At 55.9% G+C, this 21,286-nt stretch overlaps 1 pseudogene; it reads right to left on the bottom strand.

The window, feature by feature from the left end:
- The window catches only part of LOC142908122 (heterogeneous nuclear ribonucleoprotein Q-like), a 74,777-nt pseudogene that overhangs the window by 24,750 nt on the left and 28,741 nt on the right, over window positions 1-21,286 (bottom strand).

Here is a 21,286-nt window from a genome sequence, read left to right on the forward strand (position 1 = left end):
CGAGTGTGAGTGAGTGTGAGCGAGTGTGAGCGAGTGTGAGTGAGTGAGTGAGCGAGTGTGCGAGTGTGAGCGAGTGTGAGTGAGTGAGCGAGTGTGTGAGCGAGCGAGAGTGAGCGAGTGAGTGAGTGAGTGGGTGAGTGAGTGAGCGAGTGAGTGAGTGAGCGAGCGAGTGTGAGCGAGTGTGAGCGAGTGTGAGCGAGTGTGAGCGAGCGTGAGCGAGCGTGAGCGAGTGTGAGCGAGTGTGAGCGAGTGTGAGCGAGCGTGAGCGAGTGTGTGAGCGAGTGTGAGCGAGTGTGAGCGAGTGTTTCTCCGTACCGATGTGTTTGTTGAACTCCTCCGACACCTGTTCGTGGGTCTTGTTTTTGGGGATGGAGCCAATGAAGAGGCGATTGTTGGCGACAGAGAGACAGACTCCAAGCTGCTTGCCTCTACGTATCTCGTGGTCATTAAACTAGAGAGACAGAGACACAGTGAGAGAGACACAGAGACAGTGAGACACACAGTGAGAGAGACACACAGTGAGACACACAGAGACAGTGAGAGAGACACAGTGAGACACACAGAGAGACAGACTCCAAGTTGCTTGCCTCTACGTATCTCGTGGTCGTTAAACTACAGAGACAGAGACACAGTGAGACACAGTGAGACACAGTGAGAGACACAGAGACACAGAGACACACAGAGAGACACAGTGAGACACACAGTGAGACACAGTGAGACACACAGAGACACAGAGACACACAGAGAGACAGTGAGACACACAGAGAGACAGACTCCAAGTTGCTTGCCTCTACGTATCTCGTGGTCGTTAAACTAGAGAGACACAGAGACAGACACACAGTGAGACACACAGTGAGACACACAGAGACACACAGTGAGACACACAGTGAGAGAGACACAGAGAGACACACAGTGAGAGAGACACACAGAGAGACACAAAGTGAGACACACAGTGAGACACACAGAGAGACACACAGTGAGACACACAGTGAGACACACAGAGAGAGATACACAGAGACAGAGACACACAGTGAGACACAGTGAGACACACAGAGAGACACACAGAGAGACACAGTGAGACACACAGTGAGACACACAGAGAGACACACAGTGAGACACACAGAGAGACAGACTCCAAGTTGCTTGCCTCTACGTATCTCGTGGTCGTTAAACTAGAGAGACACAGAGACAGAGAGAGACACACAGTGAGACACACAGAGAGACAGAGAGACACACAGTGAGACACACAGTGAGACACAGTGAGAGAGACACAGAGAGACACACAGTGAGAGAGACACACAGAGAGACACAAAGTGAGACACACAGTGAGACAGACAGTGAGAGACACACAGAGACAGAGACACACAGAGAGACACACAGAGACACAGAGAGACACGCAGAGAGACAGACTCCAAGTTGCTTGCCTCTACGTATCTCGTGGTCGTTAAACTACAGAGACACAGAGACAGAGACACACAGAGAGACAGAGAGACACACAGAGACAGAGAGACACAGTGAGACACACAGTAAGACACACAGAGAGAGACTCCAAGTTGCTTGCCTCTACGTATCTCGTGGTCGTTAAACTAGAGAGACAGAGACACAGTGAGACACACAGAGAGACACACAGAGAGACACACAGAAAGACACACACAGTGAGACACAGAGAGTGAGACAGAGAGACAGACTCCAAGTTGCTTGCCTCTACGCATCTCGTGGTCGTTAAACTAGAGAGACAGAGACACAGTGAGACACACAGAGAGACAGTGAGAGAGACACAGTGAGAGAGAGAGACAGTGAGAGAGAGACACAGAGAGACAGTGAGAGAGAGACACAGTGAGAGAGAGACACAGTGAGAGAGAGACACAGTGAGAGAGAGACACAGTGAAAGAGAGACACAGTGAGAGAGAGACACAGTGAAAGAGAGACACAGTGAGAGAGAGACACAGTGAGAGAGAGACACAGTGAGAGAGAGACACAGTGAGAGAGAGACACAGTGAAAGAGAGACACAGTGAGAGAGACACAGTGAGAGAGAGACACAGTGAGAGAGACACAGTGAGAGAGACACAGTGAGAGAGACATAGTGAGAGAGACACACAGAGACACAGTGAGAGAGAGACACAGTGACACAGTGAGAGAGAGACACAGTGAGAGAGAGACACAGAGAGACAGTGAGAGAGAGACACAGTGAGAGAGAGACACAGTGAGAGAGAGAGACACAGTGAGAGAGAGAGACACAGTGAGAGAGACACAGTGAGAGAGAGACAGTGAGTGAGACAGACACAGTGAGAGACACAGAGAGACACAGTGAGAGACACAGAGAGACACAGTGAGAGAGAGACACAGTGAGAGAGAGACACAGTGAGAGAGAGACACAGTGAGAGAGAGACACAGTGAGAGAGAGACACAGTGAGAGAGACACAGTGAGAGAGAGAGACAGAGAGAGACAGAGACACAGACAGTGAGAGAGAGACACAGAGAGACAGTGAGAGAGACACAGACAGTGAGAGAGAGACACAGAGAGACAGTGAGAGAGACACAGTGAGAGAGACACAGAGACACAGTGAGAGAGACACAGTGAGAGAGACACAGTGAGAGACAGAGACACAGTGAGAGAGAGACACAGTGACACAGTGAGAGAGAGACAGTGAGTGAGAGAGAGACAGTGAGAGAGACACAGAGACACAGTGAGACAGACACAGAGACACAGTGAGAGAGACACAGAGACACAGTGAGAGAGACACAGTGAGAGACAGAGACACAGTGAGAGAGAGACACAGAGACACAGTGAGAGAGAGACACAGTGACACAGTGAGAGAGACAGTGAGTGAGAGAGAGACAGTGAGAGAGACACAGAGACACAGTGAGACAGACACAGAGACACAGTGAGAGAGACAGAGAGACACAGTGAGAGAAACAAAGTGAGAGAGACACAAGAGACACAGAGAGAGAGAGACACAGAAAGAGACAGAGACACAGACAGTGAGAGAGAGAGAGACAGAGAGACACAGTGAGAGAGACACAGAGGCACAGTGAGAGATACACAGTGAGACAGAGAGACACAGAGAGAGACAGACACAGAGACAGTGAGAGACAGAGACACAGAGAGACACAGTGAGAGAGACAGAGAGACACAGTGAGAGAGACAGAGAGACACAGAGACAGTGAGAGACAGAGAGAGAGCCCGAGAGACACAGAGACAGAGACAAAGAGGGACAGAGACACAGTGAGAGACACAGTGAGAGAGACAGAGAGACACAGTGAGAGAGACAGAGACACAGAGAGACAGTGAGAGACACAGAGAGACAGAGATACACAGACAGTAAGAGTCTCCCTGTGGCCTCAGGCTAAAGGTTTCCTCCATCACAGAGACTCAGTCGAAAGATGGTGAAAGAGTTACTCATCACAGGCCACGGGGAGACACGGGGAGAGAGACACGGGGAGAGAGACACGGGGAGACACGGGGAGAGAGACACGGGGAGAGAGACACGGGGAGACACGGGGAAGAGAGACACGGGGAGAGAGACACGGGGAGACACGGGGAGAGAGACACGGGGAGAGAGACACGGGGAGACACGGAGAGAGAGCGACGTGGAGAGAGACACGGAGAGAGAGCGACGTGGAGAGAGACACACGGGGAGACGCGGTGAGAGAGAGACGCCGAGAGACACGGGGAGAGAGACACGGGGAGACACGGAGAGAGAGCGACGTGGAGAGAGAGACACGGGGAGACATGGGGAGAGAGCGACGTGGAGAGAGACACGGAGAGAGAGACACGGGGAGACATGGGGAGAGAGACACGGAGAGAGAGCGACGTGGAGAGAGACACGGAGAGAGAGACACGGGGAGAGAGACACGGGGAGACACGGAGAGAGAGCGATGTGGAGAGAGAGACACGGGGAGAGAGACACGGGGGGTTGTGTCTGTACCTCTGTGCACATCTCAAATATTCTCACACTCCAGACCCCCCCTACATCCCCCCACCACTCTCTCCACCCACACTGTCTCCACCCGCACTGTCTCCACCCGCACTGTCTCCACCCACACTCTCTCCACCCACTCTCTCTCTACCCACACCCTCTCCTGTTTAACGCTCTCCACCCACACTCTCCACCCACACTCTCCCCCCCCACTACCTCCCTACACTCCAGACTCCACCCACACTCTCTCTCCACCCACACTCTCTCTCCACCCACACTCTCTCTCCACCCACTCTCCCCCCCCCCACTACCTCCCTACACTCTCTCTCCACCCACACCTCTCTCTCACCCACACTCTCTCCCTACACTCCAGACTCCACCCACACACTCCAGACCCCCCCTACACTCTCTCCACCCACTCTCTTTCCACCCACACTCTCCCTTCACCCACTCTCCCTCCACCCACACTCTCCCTTCACCCACTCTCCCTCCACCCACACTCTCTCCACCCACCTCTCTCTCCACCCACTCTCCCCCCCCCCACTACCTCCCTACACTCCAGACTCCACCCACACCTCTCTCTCCACCCACACTCTCTCTCCACCCACACTCTCTCTCCACCCACACTCTCTCTCCACCCACACTCTCTCTCCACCCACACTCTCTCTCCACCCACACTCTCTCTCCACCCACACTCTCTCTCCACCCACACTCTCTTTCCCCCCCACACTCTCTCCACCCACACTCTCTCTCCCCCCCACACTCTCTCCCCCCCCACACTCTCTCCACCCACTCTCTCTCCCCCCCCACACTCTCTCCCCCCCACACTCTCTCTCCACCCACACTCTCTCTCCACCCACACTCTCTCTCCACCCACACTCTCTCTCCCCCCCCACACTCTCTCTCTCCACCCACACTCTCTCTCCACCCACTCTCTCCACCCACACTCTCTCTCCACCCACACTCTCTCTCCACCCACACTCTCTCTCCCACCCACACTCTCTCTCCACCCACACTCTCTCTCCAGCCACACTCTCCACCCACACTCTCTCTCCACCCACACCCTCACCTGTTTAACGCTCTCCACCCACACTCTCTCTCCACCCACACTCTCCCCCCCCCCCACTACCTCCCTACACTCCAGACTCCACCCACACTCTCTCCACCCACACTCTCTCCACCCACTCTCTCTCTCCACCCACACTCTCTCTCCCCCCACTCTCTCTCCACCCACACTCTCTCTCCCCCCCACACTCTCTCTCCACCCAATCTCTCTCCACCCACACTCTCTCTCCACCCACACTCTCCCCCCCCCCCCCCACTACCTCCCTACACTCCAGACTCCACCCACACTCTCTCCACCCACACTCTCTCCCACCCACACTCTCTCTCCACCCACACTCTCTCTCCACACCCCCCCACTCTCTCCACCCACCCTCCCCCCCACACTCTCTCTCCACCCACACCCCCCACCTGTTTAACGCTCTCCAGAGCTGAGTCCCGGCTGCAGTAGGTGAGGAACGCGTAGCCTCGGTTGAGTCCCGTGAGAGGGTCCATCATGAGGCGCAAGTCCCAGATGGGGCCGGCCTTCTCCAGCACGGGCACCAGCTCATCCTCGTACATGTCCCTGGGTATCTTACCCACAACACCTGGGGCATAGAGAGAGAAGGGGAGAGAGAGAAGGGGGAGAGAGAGAGATTCTCAGAGGCACCAGCTAATCCCCGTACATGTCCCTGGGTATCTTACCCACAAACACCTGGGGCATAGAGAGAAGGGGAGAGAGAGAGGGGGAGAGAGAGAGAGATGGCTTCTCAGAGGCACCAGCTCATCCTCATACATGTCCCTGGGTATCTTACCCACAAACACCTGGGGTAGAGAGAGAAGGGGAGAGAGAGAAGGGGGAGAGAGAGAGATTCTCAGAGGCACCAGCTAATCCCCGTACATGTCCCTGGGTATCTTACCCACAAACACCTGCGGGGTAGAGAGAGAGAGATGGGGAGAGAGGGGGGAGAGAGATAGAGAGAGATGGGGGAGAGAAGAGAAGGGGAGAGAGAGATGGCTTCTCAGAGACACCAGCTAATCCTCGTACATGTCCCTGGGTATCTTACCCACAAACACCTGGGGTAGAGAGAGAGATTCTCAGAGGCACCAGCTCATCCTCATACATGTCCCTGGGTATCTTACCCACAAACACCCTGGGGCATAGAGAGAGAGAAGGGGAGAGAGAGGGGGAGAGAGAGAGAGAGAGGAGAGGGGAGAGAGAGATTCTCAGAGGCACCAGCTCCAGCTAATCCTCGTACATGTCCCTGGGTATCTTACCCACAAACACCTGGGGCGTAGAGAGAGAGAGAGAAGGCGGAGAGAGAGAGAGATGGGGAGAGAGAGAGGGAGATGGGGAGAGAGAGAGGGGAGAAAGAGAGAGATTCTCAGAGGCACCAGCTAATCCTCGTACATGTCTCTGGGTATCTTACCCACAAACACCTGGGGCATAGAGAGAAGGGGGAGAGAGAGAGAGAGACGGGGGAGAGAGAGAGGGGAGAGAGAGAGCTTCTCAAACAGAGGCACCAGCTCATCCTCGTACATGTCCCTGGGTATCTTACCCACAAACACCTGGGGCGTAGAGAGAGAAGGGGAGAGAGATTCTCAGAGGCACCAGCTCATCCTCATACATGTCCCTGGGTATCTTACCCACAAACACCTGGGGCATAGAGAGAGAGAGAGAGAGATTCTCAGAGGCACCAGCTAATCCTCGTACATGTCCCTGGGTATCTTACCCACAAACACCTGGGGCATAGAGAGAGAGAGAGAGAGATTCTCAGAGGCACCAGCTCATCCTCATACATGTCCCTGGGTATCTTACCCACAAACACCTGGGGTAGGGAGAGAGAGAGATTCTCAGAGGCACCAGCTCATCCTCATACATGTCCCTGGGTATCTTACCCACAAACACCTGGGGCGTAGAGAAAGAGAGAAGGGGGAGAGAGAGAGATGGGGGTGGAGATGGCTTCTCAAACAGAGACACCAGCTAATCCTCGTACATGTCCCTGGGTATCTTACCCACAAACACCTGCGGGGTAGAGAGAGAGAGAGATGGGGAGAGAGAGAGGGGAGAGAGAGAGAGTTTCTCAAACAGAGACACCAGCTAATCCTCATACATGTCTCTGGGTATCTTACCCACAAACACCTGGGGCGTAGAGAGAGAGACGGGAGAGAGAGAGAAGGGGGAGAGAGAGAGAGAGAGATTCTCAGAGGCACCAGCTAATCCTCCTACATGTCCCTGGGTATCTTACCCACAAACACCTGGGGCAATAGAGAGAGAGATTCTCAGAGACACCAGCTAATCCTCATACATGTCCCTGGGTATCTTACCCACAAACACCTGCGGGGTAGAGAGAGAGAGAGATGGGGAGAGAGAGAGGGGAGAGAGAGAGAGAGTTTCTCAAACAGAGACACCAGCTAATCCTCATACATGTCTCTGGGTATCTTACCCACAAACACCTGGGGCGTAGAGAGAGAGACGGGGAGAGAGAGAGAAGGGGGAGAGAGAGAGAGATTCTCAGAGGCACCAGCTAATCCTCGTACATGTCCCTGGGTATCTTACCCACAAACACCTGGGGCGTAGAGAGAGAGAGAGAGAAGGGGGAGAGAGAGAGGGAGAGAGAGAGAGATGGGGAGAGAGAGAGGGAGATGGGGAGAGAGAGAGGGGAGAGAGAGAGAGATTCTCAGAGGCACCAGCTAATCCTCGTACATGTCTCTGGGTATCTTACCCACAAACACCTGGGGCGTAGAGAGAAGGGGGAGAGAGAGAGACGGGGAGAGAGAGAGGGGAGAGAGAGAGCTTCTCAAACAGAGGCACCAGCTCATCCTCATACATGTCCCTGGGTATCTTACCCACAAACACCTGGGGCATAGAGAGAGGGGAGAGAGATTCTCAGAGGCACCAGCTAATCCTCGTACATGTCCCTGGGTATCTTACCCACAAACACCTGGGGTAGAGAGAGAGAGAGAAGGGGGAGAGAGAGAGAGAAGGGGAGAGAAAGAGAGAAATGGCTTCTCAGAGACACCAGCTAATCCTCGTACATGTCCCTGGGTATCTTACCCACAAACACCTGGGGTAGAGAGAGAGAGAGAGGGGAGAGAGAGAGAGATGGGGAGAGAGAGAGGGAGATGGGGAGAGAGAGAGGGGAGAGAGAGAGAGATTCTCAGAGGCACCAGCTAATCCTCGTACATGTCTCTGGGTATCTTACCCACAAACACCTGGGGCGTAGAGAGAAGGGGGAGAGAGAGAGACGGGGAGAGAGAGAGGGGAGAGAGAGAGCTTCTCAAACAGAGGCACCAGCTCATCCTCATACATGTCCCTGGGTATCTTACCCACAAACACCTGGGGCATAGAGAGAGGGGAGAGAGATTCTCAGAGGCACCAGCTAATCCTCGTACATGTCCCTGGGTATCTTACCCACAAACACCTGGGGTAGAGAGAGAGAGAGAAGGGGGAGAGAGAGAGAGAAGGGGAGAGAAAGAGAGAAATGGCTTCTCAGAGACACCAGCTAATCCTCGTACATGTCCCTGGGTATCTTACCCACAAACACCTGGGGTAGAGAGAGAGAGAGAGGGAGAGAGAGAGAGATGGGGAGAGAGAGAGGGGAGAAAGAGAGAGAAGGGGTAGAGAGAGAGAGAGAGATGGCTTCTCAGAGGCACCAGCTAATCCTCGTACATGTCCCTGGGTATCTTACCCACAAACACCTGGGGTAGACAGAGAGAGAGAGAAGGGGAGAGAGAGAAGGTAGAGAGAGAGAGAGAAGGGGGAGAGAGAGAAGGTAGAGAGAGAGAGAGAAGGGTGGAGATGGCTTCTCAGAGACACCAGCTAATCCTCGTACATGTCCCTGGGTATCTTACCCACAAACACCTAGGGTAGAGAGAGACGGGGAGAGAGGGGAGAGAGAGAGAGATGGGGAGAGAGAGAGATGGGGAGAGAGAGAGAGATGGGGAGAGAGAGAGGGGGAGAGAGACAGAGAGAGATGGCTTCTCAGAGACACCAGCTAATCCTCGTACATGTCTCTGGGTATCTTACCCACAAACACCTGGGGTAGAGAGAGAGAAGGGGAGAGAGAGAGAGAGAAGGGAGAGAGAGAGAGAAGGGGAGAGAGAGATTCTCAGAGGCACCAGCTAATCCTCGTACATGTCCCTGGGTATCTTACCCACAAACACCTGGGGCATAGAGAGAGGGGAGAGATTCTCAGAGGCACCAGCTAATCCTCGTACATGTCCCTGGGTATCTTACCCACAAACACCTGGGGTAGAGAGAGAGATTCTCAGAGGCACCAGCTAATCCTCGTACATGTCCCTGGGTATCTTACCCACAAAACACCTGGGGCGTAGAGAGAGAGAGAAGGGGGAGAGAGAGAGATGGGGGTGGAGATGGCTTCTCAAACAGAGACACCAGCTAATCCTCGTACATGTCCCTGGGTATCTTACCCACAAACACCTGCGGGGTAGAGAGAGAGAGATGGGGAGAGAGAGAGGGGAGAGAGAGAGAGTTTCTCAAACAGAGACACCAGCTAATCCTCATACATGTCTCTGGGTATCTTACCCACAAACACCTGGGGCGTAGAGAGAGAGACGGGAGAGAGAGAGAAGGGGGAGAGAGAGAGAGAGAGATTCTCAGAGGCACCAGCTAATCCTCGTACATGTCCCTGGGTATCTTACCCACAAACACCTGGGGCGTAGAGAGAGATGGGGAGAGAGAGAGGGAGAGAGAGAGAGATGGGGAGAGAGAGAGGGAGATGGGGGAGAGAGAGAGGGGAGAGAGAGAGATTCTCAGAGACACCAGCTAATCCTCGTACATGTCCCTGGGTATCTTACCCACAAACACCTGGGGTAGAGAGAGAGAGAAGGGGGAGAGAGAGAGAGAGAAGGGGGAGAGAGAGGGTAGAGAGAGAGAGATTCTCAGAGGCACCAGCTAATCCTCGTACATGTCCCTGGGTATCTTACCCACAAACACCTGGGGCATAGAGAGAGAGAGAGAGAGATTCTCAGAGACACCAGCTAATCCTCGTACATGTCCCTGGGTATCTTACCCACAAACACCTGGGGTAGAGAGAGAGAGAGAGAAGGGGGAGAGAGATGGGGAGAGAGAGAGAGATAGGGGAGAGAGAGAGGGTAGAGAGAGAGAGATGGCTTCTCAAACAGAGGCACCAGCTAATCCTCGTACATGTCCCTGGGTATCTTACCCACAAACACCTGGGGCGTAGAGAGAGAGAGAGAGAGACGGGGAGAGAGAGAGAGAAGGGGGTGGAGATGGCTGTGTGTGTGTGTGTCTGTGTGTGTGTATGTGTGTTTCTGTGTCTGTGTGTGTCTGTGTGTGTAATCTGTGTCTGTGTGTCTGTGTGGAAGCGTAACGCATTGTAGTGTAGCGGTTAGCGTGCTGTGTGGTAGTGTGTGTGTAATCTGTGTGTGTGTGTAATCTGTGTGTGTGTGTGTGTAATCTGTGTGTGTGTGTCTGTGTGTCTGTGTGTGTGGTCTGTGTGTGTGTGTCTGTGTGTGTGTGTCTAATCTGTGTCTGTGTGTGTCTGTGTGTGTGTAATCTGTGTGTGTGTCTGTGTGTCTGTGTGTGTCTGTAATCTGTGTCTGTGTGTGTCTGTGTGTGTGTCTGTGTGTCTGTGTGTCTCTGTGTGTGTCTGTGTGTGTGTCTCTGTGTAATCCGTGAGTGTGTATGTGTGTGTCTGTGTGTATGTGTATGTGTGTCTGTGTGTGTGTGTCTGTGTGTGTCTGTGTGTATCTGTGTGTGTATGTGTGTGTCTGTGTGTGTGTAATCTGTGTGTGTGTGTCTGTGTGTGTATGTGTGTCTGTGTGTGTGTGTCTGTGTGTGTGTAATCTGTCTGTGTGTCTGTGTGTGTGTGTGTCTGTCTGTGTGTGTATGTGTGTGTCTGTGTGTGTATGTCTGTGTGTGTATGTCTGTGTGTGTCTGTCTGTGTGTGTCTGTCTGTGTGTGTCTGTCTGTGTGTGTATGTGTGTGTATGTGTGTGTGTGTGTCTGTGTGTGTATGTGTGTGTAAGTGTGTGTATGTGTGTAATCTGTGTGTGTCTGTGTGTAAGCGTAACGCATTGTAGTGTAGCGGTTAGCGTGCTGTGAGGGCTGAGGGCTGAGGGCTGAGGGTTGAGGGCTGAGGGGTGAGGGTTGAGGGTTGAGGGGTGATGGTTGAGGGTTGAGGGCTGAGGGCTGAGGGGTGAGGGTTGAGGGCTGAGGGGTGAGGGGTGAGGGCTGAGGGGTGAGGGGTGAGGGGTGAGGGGTGAGGGCTGAGGGCTGAGGGCTGAGGGTAGAGGGGTGAGGGTAGAGGGGTGAGGGTTGAGGGTTGAGGGGTGAGGGGTGAGGGTAGAGGGGTGAGGGTTGAGGGGTGAGGGTTGAGGGTTGAGGGGTGAGGGTTGAGGGTTGAGGGGTGAGGGTTGAGGGTTGAGGGGTGAGGGTTGAGGGGTGAGGGTTGAGGGGTGAGGGGTGAGGGGTGAGGGGTGAGGGTGAGGGTTGAGGGGTGAGGGTAGAGGGGTGAGGGTAGAGGGGTGAGGGTTGAGGGGTGAGGGTTGAGGGTTGAGGGGTGAGGGTTGAGGGTTGAGGGGTGAGGGTAGAGGGTAGAGGGTTGAGGGGTGAGGGTAGAGGGGTGAGGGTAGAGGGGTGAGGGTTGAGGGGTGAGGGGTGAGGGTTGAGGGTTGAGGGGTGAGGGTTGAGGGTTGAGGGGTGAGGGTAGAGGGGTGAGGGTAGAGGGGTGAGGGTAGAGGGGTGAGGGTAGAGGGGTGAGGGTAGAGGGTTGAGGGTAGAGGGTTGAGGGTAGAGGGGTGAGGGTTGAGGGGTGAGGGTTGAGGGGTGAGGGTGAGGGTTGAGGGGTGGAGGGTTGAGGGGTGAGGGGTGAGGGTTGAGGGGTGAGGGGTGAGGGTTGAGGGGTGAGGGTTGAGGGTTGAGGGTGAGGGTTGAGGGTTGAGGGGTGAGGGTTGAGGGGTGAGGGGTGAGGGTTGAGGGGTGAGGGGTGAGGGTTGAGGGGTGAGGGTTGAGGGGTGAGGGGTGAGGGTTGAGGGGTGAGGGTTGAGGGGTGAGGGTGAGGGTTGAGGGGTGAGGGTTGGGGGGGTGAGGGGTGGGGTTGAGGGGTGAGGGTTGAGGTAGAGGGGTGAGGGTAAGAGGGGTGAGGGTTGGGGGGTGAGGGTTGAGGGTTGAGGGTGAGGGTTGAGGGTTGAGGGTTAGAGGGGTGAGGGTAGAGGGGGTGAGGGTTGAGGGTTGAGGGGTGAGGGTTGAGGGGTGAGGGTTGAGGGGTGTGGGGGTGGGGTTGAGGGGTGGGGGGTAGAGGGGTGAGGGTAGAGGGTGAGGGTTGAGGGTTGAGGGGTGAGGGTTGAGGGGTGAGGGTTGAGGGGTGAGGGGTGAGGGTAGAGGGTTGAGGGTAGAGGGTTGGGGGTGAGGGGTGAGGGTTCTGCCTCTGTAGCGAGTTGACGCTGGAGTGACGTCACCCACTAATTATTATTGAGGGGTCCATGTGGAGTGACGTCATCTGCTCATGAATATTAATGAGGCGGGTCCATGTGGAGTGACGTGATCTGCTCATGAATATTAATGACGGGGGAGGGGTCCATGTGGAGTGACGTCATCTGCTCATGAATATTAATGAGGGGGGGGGGGGTGGTCCATGTGGAGTGACGTCATCTGCTCATGAATATTAATGAAGGGGGGGGGGGGGGGGGTCCATGTGGAGTGACGTCATCTGCTCATGAATATTAATGAAGGGGGAGGGGTCCATGTGGAGTGACGTCATCTGCTCATGAATATTAATGGCAGGGGAGGGGTCCATGTGGAGTGACGTCTTCCACCCGTGATTATTAATGAGGGGGGAGGGGGGGTCCATGTGGAGTGACATCTGCTCATGATTATTAATGAAGGGGGATGTGTGCATGTGGAGTGACGTCATCAGCTCATGATTATTAATGAGGGGGGTCCATGTGGAGTGACGTCATCAGCTCATGAATATTAATGAGGGGGGGGGGTGTGGTCTGTTCCACGTGGATAGACAACACAGACATTATTACTGCCTCATCATAGCAGCCAATGCATCTCTGCGCGTGTCTCTCTCTCTCTCTCTGTGAATATTTTTATTTATTTATTTATTTCTCCGTGCGTCTCCCCCCCCCACCTCTGTGCCGTTGGGGGGGGGCCCCCCCCGAGTGGACGCTGGTGGGGGGGCGGCCCCCCGTACTTGCGCTGGCCCGTTGTGACGTCCAGAGTGTAGCCGTGCGGTCCAGAAGCTCCTACACACAGACACACAGACACAGATAGTGACTCAGTCAGTCACTCGGTCAGTCACTCGGTGAGTCACTCAGTGAGTCAGTCAATGAGTGAGTCACTCACTCAGTGAGTCACTCAGTCAGTCACTCGGTCAGTCACTCGGTCAGTCACTCGGTGAGTCACTCAGTGAGTCAGTCAATGAGTGAGTCACTCACTCAGTGAGTCACTCAGTCAGTCACTCGGTCAGTCACTCGGTCAGTCAGTCACTCAGTGAGTCACTCAGTGAGTCACGTCCAGAGTGTAGCCCGTGCGGTCCAGAAGCTCCTACACACAGACACACAGACACAGATAGTCACTCAGTGAGTCACTCAGTGAGTCACTCAGTCAGTGAGTCACGTCCAGAGTGTAGCCCGTGCGGTCCAGAAGCTCCTACACACAGACAGTCACTCGGTGAGTCACCCAGTCAGTCACTCAGTGAGTCACTCAGTGAGTCAGTCAATGAGTGAGTCCACTCACTCAGTGAGTCACTCAGTCAGTCACTCGGTCAGTCACTCGGTCAGTCAGTCACTCAGTGAGTCACTCAGTGAGTCACGTCCAGAGTGTAGCCCGTGCGGTCCAGAAGCTCCTACACACAGACACAGATAGTCACTCAGTCAGTCACTCAGTGAGTCAGTCACTCACTCACTCAGTGAGTCAGTCAATGAGTGAGTCACTCACTCAGTGAGTCACTCGGTGAGTCACTCAGTGAGTCACTCGTGAGTCAGTCACTCGGTGAGTCACTCAGTCAGTGAGTCACGTCCAGAGTGTAGCCCGTGCGGTCCAGAAGCTCCTACACACAGATAGTCACTCAGTCAGTCACTCAGTCAGTCACTCGGTGAGTCACTCAGTGAGTCACTCAGTGAGTCACTCAGTGAGTCACTCAGTGAGTCACGTCCAGAGTGTAGCCCGTGCGGTCCAGAAGCTCCTACACACAGATAGTCACTCGGTGAGTCACTCGGTGAGTCACTCGGTGAGTCACTCGGTCAGTCAGTCACTCGGTGAGTCACTCAATCAGTGAGTCACTCAGTCAGTGAGTCACTCAGTGAGTCACTCAGTGAGTCACTCAGTGAGTCAGTCGGTGAGTCAGTCACTCAGTGAGTCACTCAGTGAGTCAGTCACTCAGTGAGTCAGTCACTCAGTGAGTCACTCAGTCAGTCAGTCACTCAGTGAGTCATTCGGTGAGTCAGTCAGTGAGTCAGTCACTCAGTGAGTCCAGTCACTCAGCGAGTCACTCACTCAGTGAGTCACTCAGTGAGTCACTCGGTCAGTCACTCGGTCAGTCACTCGGTCAGTCACTCAGTGAGTCACTCGGTCAGGTCACTTGGTCAGTCACTCGGTCAGTCACTCGGTCAGTCACTCGGTCAGTCACTCCGGTCAGTCACTCGGTCAGTCACTCGGTCAGTCACTCGGTCAGTCACTCAGTGAGTCACTCAGTGAGTCACTCACTCAGTCAGTCAGTCACTCGGTGAGTCAGTCACTCAGTGAGTCAGTCACTCACTCAGTCAGTCACTCAGTGAGTCAGTCACTCAGTGAGTCAGTCACTCATGTGAGTCAGTCACTCAGTGAGTCACTCAGTCGTGAGTTAGCCACTTAGTAAGTCACTCACTGAGTCACTCAGTGAGTCACTCAGTGAGTCACTCACTCAGTCAGTCAGTCACTCGGTGAGTCAGTCACTCAGTGAGTCAGTCACTCACTCAGTCAGTCACTCAGTGAGTCAGTCACTCAGTGAGTCAGTCACTCAGTGAGTCAGTCACTCAGTGAGTCACTCAGTCACTTAGTGAGTTAGCCACTTAGTAAGTCACTCACTGAGTCACTCAGTGAGTCACTCAGTCAGTCACTCAGTCAGCGAGTCACCCAGTCACTCACCCAGTGGGTCACTCAGTCAGTCACTCACTCAGTGAGTGACTGACTGAGTCACTCAGTGAGTCACTCAGTCAGTGAGTCACCCAGTCACTCACCCAGTGAGTCACTCAGTCAGTGAGTCACCCAGTCACTCACCCAGTGAGTCACTCAGTGAGTCACTCACTCAGTGAGTCAGTCAATGAGTCAGTCGGTCACTCAGTGGGTCACTCACTCAGCAAGTCACCCAGTCAGTCACTCAGTCACGTCCAGAAGCTCCTACACGCCAATACCAACACCAGCCATTGGCCACTAAGCGACGCTGACATCACCAAGCTGCCTGTGCCAGGCTAGGTGCACCAGGAGGTCACGGGGCAGACCCAGCAGGTGCCACGGGTCGACTGATATGCCCGGTCGATGCACCACCAGCTGTACACCCCTACTGGGTGCCAGGCTAGGTGCACCAGGAGAGGTCACGGGGCAGACCCAGCAGGTGCCACGGGTCGACCGACTGAGATGACCGGTCGATGCACCACCAGCTGTACACCCCCACTGGGTGCCAGGCTAGGTGCACCAGGAGGTCACGGGGCAGACCCAGCAGGTGCCACGGGTCGCCTGATATGACCGGTCGATGCACCACCAGCTGGACACCCCCCTACTGGGTGCCAGGCTAGGTGCACCAGGAGGTGACGGGGCAGACCCAGCAGGTGCCACAGGTCGACTGATATGACCGGTCGATGCACCACCAGCTGTACACCCCCCTACTGGGTGCCAGGCTAGGTGCACAAGGAGGTCACGGGGCAGACCCAGCAGGTGCCACGGGTCGACCGACTGAGATGACCGGTCGATGCACCACCAGCTGTACCCCCTACTGGGTGCCAGGCTAGGTGCACCAGGAGGTCACGGGGCAGACCCAGCAGGTGCCACGGGTCGACTGACTGAGATGACCGGTCGATGCACCACCAGCTGTACACCCCTTCTGGGTGCCAGGCTAGGTGCACCAGGAGAGGTCACGGGGCAGACCCAGCAGGTGCCACGGGTCGCCTGATATGCCCGGTCGATGCACCACCAGCTGTACACCCCCCTACTGGGTGCCAGGCTAGGTGCACCAGGAGGTCACGGGGCAGACCCAGCAGGTGCCACGGGTCGCCTGATATGCCCGGTCGATGCACCACCAGCTGGACACCCCCGCTACTGGGTGCCAGGCTAGGTGCACCAGGAGGTCACGGGGCAGACCCAGCAGGTGCCACGGGTCGCCTGATATGCCCGGTCGATGCACCACCAGCTGGACACCCCCCTACTGCGCCAAATTGCTGCATTTCAGCCGCCCCGGGCGCTCCGCTCGTTGTTGCGAGCGTCGCTCCTCACAGACGGACAGAAAGTACGGCATCTGTGCAGGACCAGCCCTGGGTCTGAAACCGCATTGGGGCTCCGCAAGCCTCCCCCTCAGCGTGCCTGGCAAGGCGATGTTGAATAATCCTTGCCAGGACCTTTCCCGGCACACTTAGAGGAGTGAGATGCCCCTGTAGTTGTTACAGTCTGTGCGGTCCCCCCTTCTTAAAGAGGGGGACCCCACCAGGGCATCGTTCCAATCCTGCGGAACCCGTCCAGTGGTCCAGACTGTTGTTATGATGTCATGTAGGGCAGTCTGTGCACAAACGCCACCCTCCCTCAGCATTTCGCTTGGGAGATCATCTCTGCCCGCTGCTTTTCCTGGTCTTATTCGACTCCGGATCGCCTTCAGTACTTCCTCAACAGATGGCACCTCAGCCAGCCACTCACAGGGGGTGACTTCTTCCAATATTTGAGGCACCGCAGCCTCAGCAGGGTCATCCTCACTTTGTGCCACGATGTTTTCCTGGCTGAGGGATTTTCCCTCCCCCAGGACCTCACAGAAATGCTCAGCAAATCTGCAAACCTGTTCCTGGGGGTCGGAGGTTGGATCACCGTTCTTTCCCCTAATGATGGTAATAGGTGTGGCGCTGCAGGTTACTTTTTTGATGGAGTTAAATAGAGATTTGTGATCACGGGCCACTGAGGCAGACTCCATCTCCTCAGCAACCCGCGACCACCACCCATCCTTGCAGCGCCTCACGGCTCTCCGAACCTCTGAGCGAAGGCTGCGGTAAGCCTCCTCATTCTCTGATGTGGGATTCTGTAGCCGATGACAGTGGGCCTGTCGCTTATTCTCAACCATCCTGAACACCTCCTCTGTCAGCCAGGGTCTCTGGGGAGGTCTGGACCGCGTACCCAAAGCAGCCATTGCAGCTGCATGAGTCACAGTCCTAAACCTCGCCCATTTACCCTCGACATCAGGAAGAGTCGGGGACGATGCCAATCCCAGCCGCAAGCGATGATGAAATTCTCGCTTGCACATTTCATCAGCGAGCTGAGACCAGGCCGCTATGAATTTGAATGGGGTCCTGGATGTACACCCACCACTGGAGTGGAAGAATGGCAGGCGCATCTTATAGATGACTAGTCGATGGTCAGACGGCAGATCAGCTCCATGGTAGGTCCTGGTGTCAAGGACATGGGCTCGCATCCGCTGGTCCGTCACTATGTAGTCCAGCAGATGTTCTTGCTTGGACCTGGCATGCATCCATGATGTTGTGTGGATGCGCCGATGCCGGAACAGCGTGTTGGTAATTACAAGCCCATGGGCTGCACTAAAATCTAGCAGCCTCCTACCGTTGTTATTGAGCTGATCTGGCCCATGCCCTCCAATCACTCCAGACCAGGTGCCAGCATCGTGACCAACTTGGGCATTGAAGTCGCCCAACAAGATGACTCTATCCCGAGGGGCCACTTTAGCCCGCACCTGTGACAGGAGGTCATAAAAGGCATCTGACTCATCGGCCTTGCCTGCATCCCTCCACTGATTTTCATCTTCAGTGGGGGCATAAGTAACTACCTCTTCGCATCTGGCTGATGGGAAGGCGAGCCCAAAGTAGCCTGGGGCTCACAGCTTCCCACACCTCACCGCCACGCTCCCACGCCCCCTTCATTCTTTTGTTCAAAAGAAGACCCACACCCTGTTGTTTGGCAGTCTGCTGCCCCGAGTAGAGGACCGTCCACCCCTCATGGTGGCAGCAGCCAGAGCCGGTCCACCGGACCTCCTGAATGCCACAGAGATCCAGGCGGTACCGGTCCAGCTCCCGACAGAGGAGTGGCAGCCTCTCCTCCACAGTGAGCGTTCGAACATTCCACCTGGCCACACGAAGGGGCTTTTCGTTGTTTCTGGAGTAGCCCCGAGGGTAGAGATTCAATCTCCTGGCTCCGCCAATTGGGGTTTGGCCAGGAGACGTCATAGACGCCTGGCCCCCCGGGGCCTCCGGTAACATCTCCGGCTGGAGGTGTTACCAGCCCCTCGCACCCACATCCAGGGGGGGAGATACACGGGGAGAGAGAGACACGAGGAGGGAGAGAGACACGGGGGGGGAGAGACACGGGGGGGAGAGACACGGGGAGAGAGACACGGGAGAGAGACGCGGGGGGGAGAGAGACACGGGGAGAGAGACACGGGGAGAGAGACACGGGGGGGAGAGAGACACGGGGAGAGAGACACGGGGAGAGAGACACAGGGAGAGAGACACGGGGGGGAGAGACACGGGAGAGAGACGCGGGGGAGAGAGACACGGGGAGGGAGATAGAGACACGGGGAGAGAGAGAGACACGGGGAGAGAGAGACACGGGGAGTCTTCCCTGTGGCCTCAGGCTAAAGATTTCCTCCATCACAGAGACTCAGTCGAAAGATGGTGAAAGAGTTACTCATCACAGGCCACGGGGAGAGAGACACAGGGAGAGAGACACGGGTAGAGAGACACGGGGAGAGAGACACGGGGAGCAGGGGAGAGAGACCACTGGGGGAGAGACATTGAACAGAGACACGGAGAGCGAGACGGGGGAGAGAGACACGGGGAGAGAGACACGGGGAGAGAGACCACTGGGGGAGAGACATTGAATAGAGAGACACAGGGAGACGCGGGGAGAGAGACACGGGGAGCAGGGGAGAGAGATACGGGGAGAGAGACACGGGGAGAGAGAGACACGGGGAGCGAGAGACACGGGGAGAGAGAGAGACACGGGGAGAGAGAGAGACACGGGGAGAGAGAGAGACACGGGGAGAGAGACACGGGGAGAGAGACACGGGGAGAGAGACACGGGGAGAGAGACACGGGGAGAGAGACACGGGGAGAGAGACACGGGGAGAGAGACACGGGGAGAGAGACACGGGGAGAGAGACACAGGGAGAGAGACACGGGGAGAGAGACACGGGGAGAGAGACACGGGGAGAGAGAGACACGGGGAGAGAGAGACACGGGGAGAGAGAGACACGGGGAGAGAGACACGGGGAGAGAGACACGGGGAGAGAGACACGGGGAGAGAGACACGGGGAGAGAGACACGGGGAGAGAGACACGGGGAGTGAGAGACACGGGGGGAGAGAGACACGGGGAGCAGGGGAGGGAGACACGGGGAGAGAGACACGGGGGGGAGACAGAGACACGGCGAGAGAGACACGGGAAGAGAGACACGGGGAGAGAGAGACACGGGGAGAGAGACACGGGGAGAGAGACATGGAGAGACACAGGGAGAGAGAGACATTGAATAGAGACACAGGGAGAGAGAGACATTGAATAGAGACACAGGGAGACGCGGGAAGAGATGGAGACACGGGGAGAGAGACACGGGGAGAGAGACACGGGGAGAGAGACACGGGGAGAGAGAGACACGGGGAGAGAGACACGGGGAGAGAGAGACACGGGGAGAGAGACACGGGGAGAGAGACACGGGGAGAGAGAGAGAGACACGGGGAGAGAGAGAGAGACACGGGGAGAGAGAGAGAGACACGGGGAGAGAGAAAGACACGGGGAGAGAGAGACACGGGGAGAGAGAGACACGGGGAGAGAGACACGGGGAGAGAGACACGGGGGGGAGAGAGAGACACGGGGAGAGAGAGACACGGAGAGAGAGAGACACGGGGAGAGAGAGAGACACGGGGAGCGAGAGACACGGAGAGAGAGACACGGGGAGACACGGGGAGAGAGAGACACGGGGAGAGAGACACATGGGGGGAGAGAGACACGGGGAGAGAGAGAGACACGGGGAGAGAGAGAGACACGGGGAGAGAGAGACACGGGGAGAGAGAGACACGGGGAGAGAGACACGGGGAGAGAGAGACACGGGGAGAGAGAGACACGGGGAGAGAGAGAGACACGGGGAGAGAGAGGGAGAGAGAGACACGGGGAGAGAGACACGGGGAGAGACACGGGGAGAGAGACACGGGGAGAGACACGGGGAGAGAGAGACACGGGGAGAGAGACACGGGGAGAGACACGGGGAGAGAGAGACACGGGGAGAGAGACACGGGGAGAGAGAGACACGGGGAGAGAGAGACACGGGGAGAGAGACACGGGGAGAGACACGGGGAGAGACACGGGGAGAGAGAGACACGGGGAGAGAGACACGGGGAGAGACACGGGGAGAGACACGGGGAGAGAGAGACACGGGGAGAGAGACACGGGGAGAGAGACACGGGGAGAGAGACACAGGGAGCGAGAGACACGGGGAGAGACTTTGCTCCCGTGCCGAAGAGCTCCACGGCCGCCCCCTGTACCTTAATCTTTGCTTCGTCGGGGCCTTTGCTGACATCGGGAACTTTCCGTCCCTGTTTCTCCCTCTGCCGGTAGGTCTTCATGACTCCGCAGAGAAACGCACTCTTGTTCTGTGAGAGAGACACAGAGACAGAGAGACACAGAGAGACACAGAGAACCGTGGTGAGACAGGACGTGTCTTCATGACTCTGCAGAGAAACGCACTCTTGTTCTGTGAGAGAGACAGAGAGACACAGAGACACGTGGTGAGACAGGACGTGTCTTCATGACTCTGCAGAGAAACGCACTCTTGTTCTGTGAGAGAGACAGAGAGACACAGAGACACAGAGAGACACAGAGACACAGAGACACGTGGTGAGACAGGACGTGTCTTCATGACTCTGCAGAGAAACGCACTCTTGTTCTGTGAGAGAGACACAGAGACAGAGAGACAGAGAGACACAGAGACAGAGAGACACAGAGACAGAGAGACACAGAGACACGTGGTGAGACAGGACATGTCTTCATGACTCTGCAGAGAAACACTCTTGTTCTGTGAGAGAGACACAGAGACAGAGAGACAGAGAGACACCGAGACAGAGAGACACAGAGACAGAGAGACACAGAGACACGTGG

Source organism: Petromyzon marinus (assembly GCF_048934315.1).
Source record: "Petromyzon marinus isolate PM22_M1 ecotype Great Lakes invasive population chromosome 73 unlocalized genomic scaffold, UKy_Petmar_22M1.pri1.0 chr73_unloc.1, whole genome shotgun sequence".
Lineage (NCBI taxonomy): Eukaryota > Metazoa > Chordata > Hyperoartia > Petromyzontiformes > Petromyzontidae > Petromyzon > Petromyzon marinus.